Source organism: Salvelinus fontinalis, chromosome 27 (genome assembly GCF_029448725.1).
Source record: "Salvelinus fontinalis isolate EN_2023a chromosome 27, ASM2944872v1, whole genome shotgun sequence".
In the NCBI taxonomy this organism is placed as follows: Eukaryota; Metazoa; Chordata; class Actinopteri; order Salmoniformes; family Salmonidae; genus Salvelinus; species Salvelinus fontinalis.
In genome coordinates this window covers 25,841,708-25,847,765 of record NC_074691.1, presented here as the reverse complement: position 1 = coordinate 25,847,765, position 6,058 = coordinate 25,841,708, and the positions used below count along the sequence as shown (strand labels likewise).

At 45.7% G+C, this 6,058-nt stretch overlaps 1 protein-coding gene across 1 annotated transcript in view; it reads left to right on the top strand.

Moving 5' to 3' along the window:
* Positions 1-700: 700 nt before the first annotated feature.
* Positions 701-6,058, top strand: part of LOC129825351 (serine/threonine-protein kinase PAK 5-like) — a 119,789-nt gene continuing 114,431 nt past the window's right edge. The window contains exon 1 of the mRNA XM_055885385.1: positions 701-897. The gene's annotated coding sequence lies outside the window, so the exon portion shown is untranslated. The remainder of the gene's footprint in view (positions 898-6,058) is intronic.

Here is a 6,058-nt window from a genome sequence, read left to right as displayed (position 1 = left end):
CTACTTTCTGTCCTGTATAAAATGACTATGTATTTCTGTTATCTGGGCTCTGTCTGCAGGTTCATTACGAGCTGAATGAACGAGTCCATGCATGTTTGTATCAGATATCTTTACCTCTGAATAAAACTGCTTTTTATTATACGAATATCCACCCTGTCCAGAGTCTCTACTTCGTCTCAGTTCTCCAGTAAACTTGTGTCATCAACACTACCAATCAATTATTCTGACGTAACAAAACACCAATTCCAAATTCAGCCTATTTGTTGGCCTACTAGAAGTCTTTGGAAGGACATGCAAATGCTGAATATGTCATGAACAGCTGCAACGTTGCAAAATCAGGTAACCGATAACAGCGTTTGTTAATACATTAACAAAAATAACGTCCAGTTCACTAGCCCATAGACCTATAATAATCTTTGTCACTTTGCTGCACGTTTCACCTCACAGTCCTTCACTGTCTGTCATTCAATCACCTCAAATCTAAAGGAGGCCGTTGCATTGAATATTGTGGCCATATCTGACAGAAAATAAAATAACAGCCTACATTATTTTGTTTAAATTGCATTATTACCCCCCTTAATATTTTGCGGCCGAATCCTCTTCCAGTTCAACCGCGCGCCGCTCTTAAAACACAGGTGCTCTAATTTCTGACGGTCTCTGCAAGCCCCACTCCCCTCCTCTCCACAACATCCCGGATGTAAGCCTGCACACTCTCTCTCTCACACACACACACACAGCGGTCGCTCCACACAGGACTGTACCGCGCAGCTCAGTAGCACCACGGAGCGACATTAACATGGCGCTGGCAGCCACATAACGGTACCCACCATAATAATCATAATACCTAGACCAAATACAGCGGCGGGACATGTGAGGGCGACAGCCTCAAGACAGCAGGTAGGTGCAATTCTAGTAATCGATAAACGCTTTGCGATGTGCCATTTTGTGAAATATGGTCGCCTCTTGCAGAACACCTCTCTCCCATTCATTAGCCTAGGCTTATAGTCCTACAGTTAAACACCACTGGCACTGACAGCGGTTTGTTCTTCTCCACAAGACTGTCGGGAATAGCCTAAACAAATAAATATGTAGTTGGGAATGAGCGTATGTTATCATGGCTACAGGCTGCAGGGTAGACTACGTGCAACGACCGCTGTCCTTGGTGTTGAAACCGAAATGCTGTCTGCATTTTGTAAATAGATGATAGTCAGTGAAGCAATCAATCAATGGAGTCTTAAGAAAACCGATGCTGGTTTGTTTTTAGGGGGTAATATTCATCAGCAGTGTTTGACATTATCCTTGGTTACAATAAGGATGTTCACCAATAGATGAGAGTACAGTAGGCTGGTACAGTAGACCAGTACAGCAGTCTAGTACAGTAGACTAGTACAGTAGGCTAGTACAGTAGGCCAGTACAGTAGGCTAGTACAGTAGGCCAGTACAGTAGGCTAGTACAGCAGTCTAGTACAGCAGTCTAGTACAGTAGGCCAGTACAGTAGACTAGTACAGCAGTCTAGTACAGTAGGCCAGTACAGTAGGCCAGTACAGTAGACCAGTACAGCAGTCTAGTACAGTAGGCTAGTACAGTAGGCCAGTACAGTAGGCTGGTACAGTAGGCCAGTACAGTAGACCTGTACTGCAGTCTAGTACAGTAGGCTAGTACAGTAGGCTAGTACATTAGGCCAGTACAGTAGGCTAGTACAGCAGTCTAGTACAGTAGGCCAGTACAGTAGGCTGGTACAGTAGGCTAGTACAGTAGGTTCGTTCAGTAGGCTATTACAGTAGGCTAGTACAGTGGTCTAGTACAGTAGGCTACTACAGTAGACCGGTCCAGTAGGCTAGTACAGTAGGTCTGTACAGTAGACTAGTTCAGTAGGCCAGTACAGTAGACCAGTACAGTAGGCTAGTACAGCAGTCTAGTACAGTAGGCCAGTACAGTAGTCTAGTACAGTAGACTACTACAGTAGGCCAGTACAGTGGTCTAGTACAGTAGGCTACTACAGTAGACCGGTCCAGTAGGCTAGTACAGTAGGTCTGTACAGTAGGCTAGTTCAGCAGTCTAGTACAGTAGGCCAGTACAGTAGGCTAGTACAGTAGACCAGTACAGTAGGCTAGTACAGTAGGCCAGTACAGTAGGCTAGTACAGTGGTCTAGTACAGTAGGCTACTACAGTAGACCGGTCCAGTAGGCTAGTACAGTAGGTCTGTACAGTAGGCTAGTTCAGTAGGCTAGTACAGTAGACAACTACAGTAGGCCAGTACAGTAGGCTAGTACAGTGGTCTAGTACAGTAGGCTAGTACAGTAGGCCAGTACAGTAGGCTAGTACAGTAGGCTAGTACTATAGGCTTGTTCAGTAGGCTAGTTTAGTAGACTAGTACAGTAGTCCAGTACAGTAGTCTAGTACAGTAGGCTACTACAGTAGGCTAGTACAGTAGGCTAGTACTATAGGCTAGTTCAGTAGGCTAGTTCAGTAGACTAGTACAGTAGTCCAGTACAGTAGACCAGTACAGTAAGCTAGTGCAGTAGACTAGTACAGTGGACCAGTACAGTAGGCTAGTTTAGTAGGCTAGTACAGTAGGCTAGTACAGTAGGCTAGTTCAGTAGGCTACAGCAGGCTAGTACAGTAGGCTACTACAGTAAACTGGTACAGCAGGCCGGTTCAGTAGGCCAGTACAGTAGGCCAGTACAGTAGGCCAGTACAGTAGGCCAGTACAGTAGGCTAGTACAGTGGACCAGTACAGTAGGCTAGTTTAGTAGGCTAGTACAGTAGGCTAGTACAGTAGGCTAGTTCAGTGGGCTACAGCAGGCTAGTACAGTAGGCTACTACAGTAAACTGGTACAGCAGGCCGGTTCAGTAGGCCAGTACAGTAGGCCAGTACAGTAGGGTAGTACAGTAGGCCAGCACAGAGGCTACAGTAGGCGGTTTGGTTGAACAATGGTGAGTTTTAAAGTTCAATGCATCTCCAGGATTATAAGGTGTGTAGAGGAAATTAAAAGTGCTATGCTGCTGGGGTCTAGCTCTGAGCCAAATCCTTCTACAAGGAACTGGATATACAAAGGAACAGAATATAGCCTATTCCTCCTGAGTGTCATTGGCACATTAGTGCTGTTGCAAGTCAAAAAGTAATAAGAATAATGTCATTACATGGTTTTGCTCTTTTTAAATATTTGGCCTCTACATGTTCAGTGTGAGGATATCTCTGAGTGACTGCAGCTATTCTCTTGTGACTGTTTTAAACAGAGGTCCTGTGTCTCATCCTCAGTAGAAAGCCTTGATTCAGTAACACTCCTACCACAGTGGCACCATTCCTACTCACTGTCCCCGTCCCTCTCCCAGTCCCTGTCCCCGTCCCTCTCCCAGTCCCTGTCCCCGTCCCTCTCCCAGTCCCTCTCCCAGTCCCTGTCCGTCCCCAACTGTCCCCGTCCCTCTCCCAGTCCCTGTCCCCAACTGTCCCCAACCCTCAGACAAGGCTAGGCCTTTTGCGGCTCACGGCAACACACACACATACAGTTGCAGGTTATCCGGTTGGTGATGTATTCAGCAGCGAGCACAACAGCTTTACATAATGATCAAAGCTTGAGGAGGCTCTGCGTACAGTAGACCTAATAATAACCTTTGAAGTTATAAGAACATTAATTCCACTAATATTAGACTCAAATGCTAGAATAGAGTGGGTCTAGACATAGAAATATGATGCATTCATTCTATAGTATAGGCCTGTTTATGTTTGTCTTGCAGTAGCAGTATATGGGCTTGGAGAGTGAATGACATTGGTAAGGAATGACACAGTATTTGCTACATTTGTCCATATGGCTATACTATACACTCTTAGAAAAAAAGGGTTCTTCAAAGGGTTCTCCTATGGGGACAGCCGAAGAACCCTTTCAGGTTCTAGATAGCACCTTTTTTTCTAAGAGTGTACTAGTCCATCATATTGTATTTATGCATGCCTTTAGGATGTGCCTCTGATATACTCATGGACTTCACATTATGATAGACCACTTGTCTAGTCACGTCTTTCACCCTGACGTTGTATGTCTGTAACATCTCTCTCACTGACACTGTTGATAAAGTGGAATGGGAGACGACAGTGTTTTTTCATACAGGTATGTAGTAATCAAGGGACTCTTTAGTTGACGGTTAAATATGTGTGTGTAAGCCCCTGTAAGACTCAGTGGAGGTTTGAACCCAGTGTGTCTCGGAGACTTACAGAGATTGATTCTGATGATGGAAGGAATGACTGGAGGATCATGTAAATTAACTAGACACAGATAGAGAGGAGAGGAGGAGGAGGAGGAGGAGGAGAGAGTTAGAGGAGGAGAGAGGAGGAGGATGCACAAGAAGAAAGAGAGGAGGAGGAGGAAAAGAGGAAGAGGAAAGATGAGAGAATGATGAGTTGGAAGAAGAGGATGAAGAAGAGGATAGAGAGGATGGAGAGGATAGAGTCAGAGAGAGAGCGAGAGAGAGAGAGAGAGAGAGAGAAAGAAAGAAAGAGAGAGAGAGGAAAGAGTGAATACCAAAGGCAAGAGTAACACAGAGTAGAGAGGAGGATGACAAAAGCATGAAAAGAGGAGCATAGAGAGAGAGAGTTGTCTAAAGAGGATAGAGAGAGAGGGAGAGAAGAGAGAGAGAGGTGTCTGAAGAAGAGAGAGAGAGTTGTCTAAAGAGGAGAAAGAGAGAGAAGAGAGAGAGGTGTCTAAATAGGAGAAAGAGAGAGGAGAGAGAGAGGTGTCTAAAGAGTAGAAAGAGAGAGAGGAGAGAGGGGTGTCTAAAAAGGAGAGAGAAAGAGGAGAGAGGAGAGCGAGGTGTCTAAAGGAGAGATGGAGAGAGAGAGGTGTCTGAAGAGGAGAAAGAGAGAGAGGAGAGAGAGAGGTGTCTGGAGAGGAGAAAGTGAGAGAGGAGAGAGAGAGGTGTCTGAAGAGGAGAACGGGAGAGAAGTGTCTAAAGAGGAGAAAGAGAGAGAGGAGAGAGAGGAGAGAGAGAGGTGTCTGAAGAGGAGAACGGGAGAGAGGTGTCTAAAGAAGAGAAAGAGAGAGAGGAGAGAGAGAGGTGTCTGAAGTGGAGAACGGGAGAGAGGTGTCTAAAGAGGAGAGAGAGAGGAGAGAGAGGGGTGTCTGGAGAGGAGAAAGTGAGAGAGGAGAGAGAGGTGTCTAAAGAGGAGAAAGAGAGAGAGGAGAGAGAGGTGTCTAAAGAGGAGAAAGAGAGAGAGGAGAGAGAGGTGTCTGAAGAGGAGAAAGAGAGAGAGGAGAGAGAGGTGTCTAAAGAGGAGAAAGAGAGAGAGGAGAGAGAGATGTCTGAAGAAGAGAGAGAGAGGAGAGAGAGAGGTGTCTGAAGAGGAGAAAGAGAGAGAGGAGAGAGGGGTGTCTAAAAAGGAGAGAGAAAGAGGAGAGAGGAGAGCGAGGTGTCTAAAGGAGAGATGGAGAGAGAGAGGTGTCTGAAGAGGAGAAAGAGAGAGAGGAGAGAGAGATGTCTGAAGAAGAGAGAGAGAGGAGAGAGAGAGGTGTCTGAAGAGGAGAGAGAGCGAGAGGAGAAAGAGAGTTTTCTACAGAGGAGAAAGAGAGAGAGGAGAGAGAGATGTCTGAAGAAGAGAGAGAGAGGAGAGAGAGAGGTGTCTGAAGATTATAGAGATAGAGGAGAAAGAGGAGAGAGTGAGAGAGGTGTCTAAAGGAGAGAATAGAGAGAGGAGAGAGGAGAGAGAGAGAGCGGAGAGAGGAGAGAAGAGAGAGAGAGGAGAGACAGGAGAGACCGAGAGGTATCTAAAGAGGACAGAGAGAGAGGAGAGAGTTAGAGTTGTCTAAAGAGGAGAGAGAGGAGAGAGGAGAGAAGAGAAGAGAGAAGAGAGAGAGAGAGAGAGAGAGAGAGAGAGTGAGAGGTGTCTAAAGGGGAGAGAGTAAATACTGTAGTTAGACAGACACATTCATCTTAATAGGTTCCAGATAGGTCTCAGATAGGTCACACATAGGTCATAGATAGGGTACAGATAGGTTATAGATAGGTTATAGATAGGTCCTGGCCATTGTGTTTCTCACTGCTTGTTTAGTAATTAAAATATCTTCC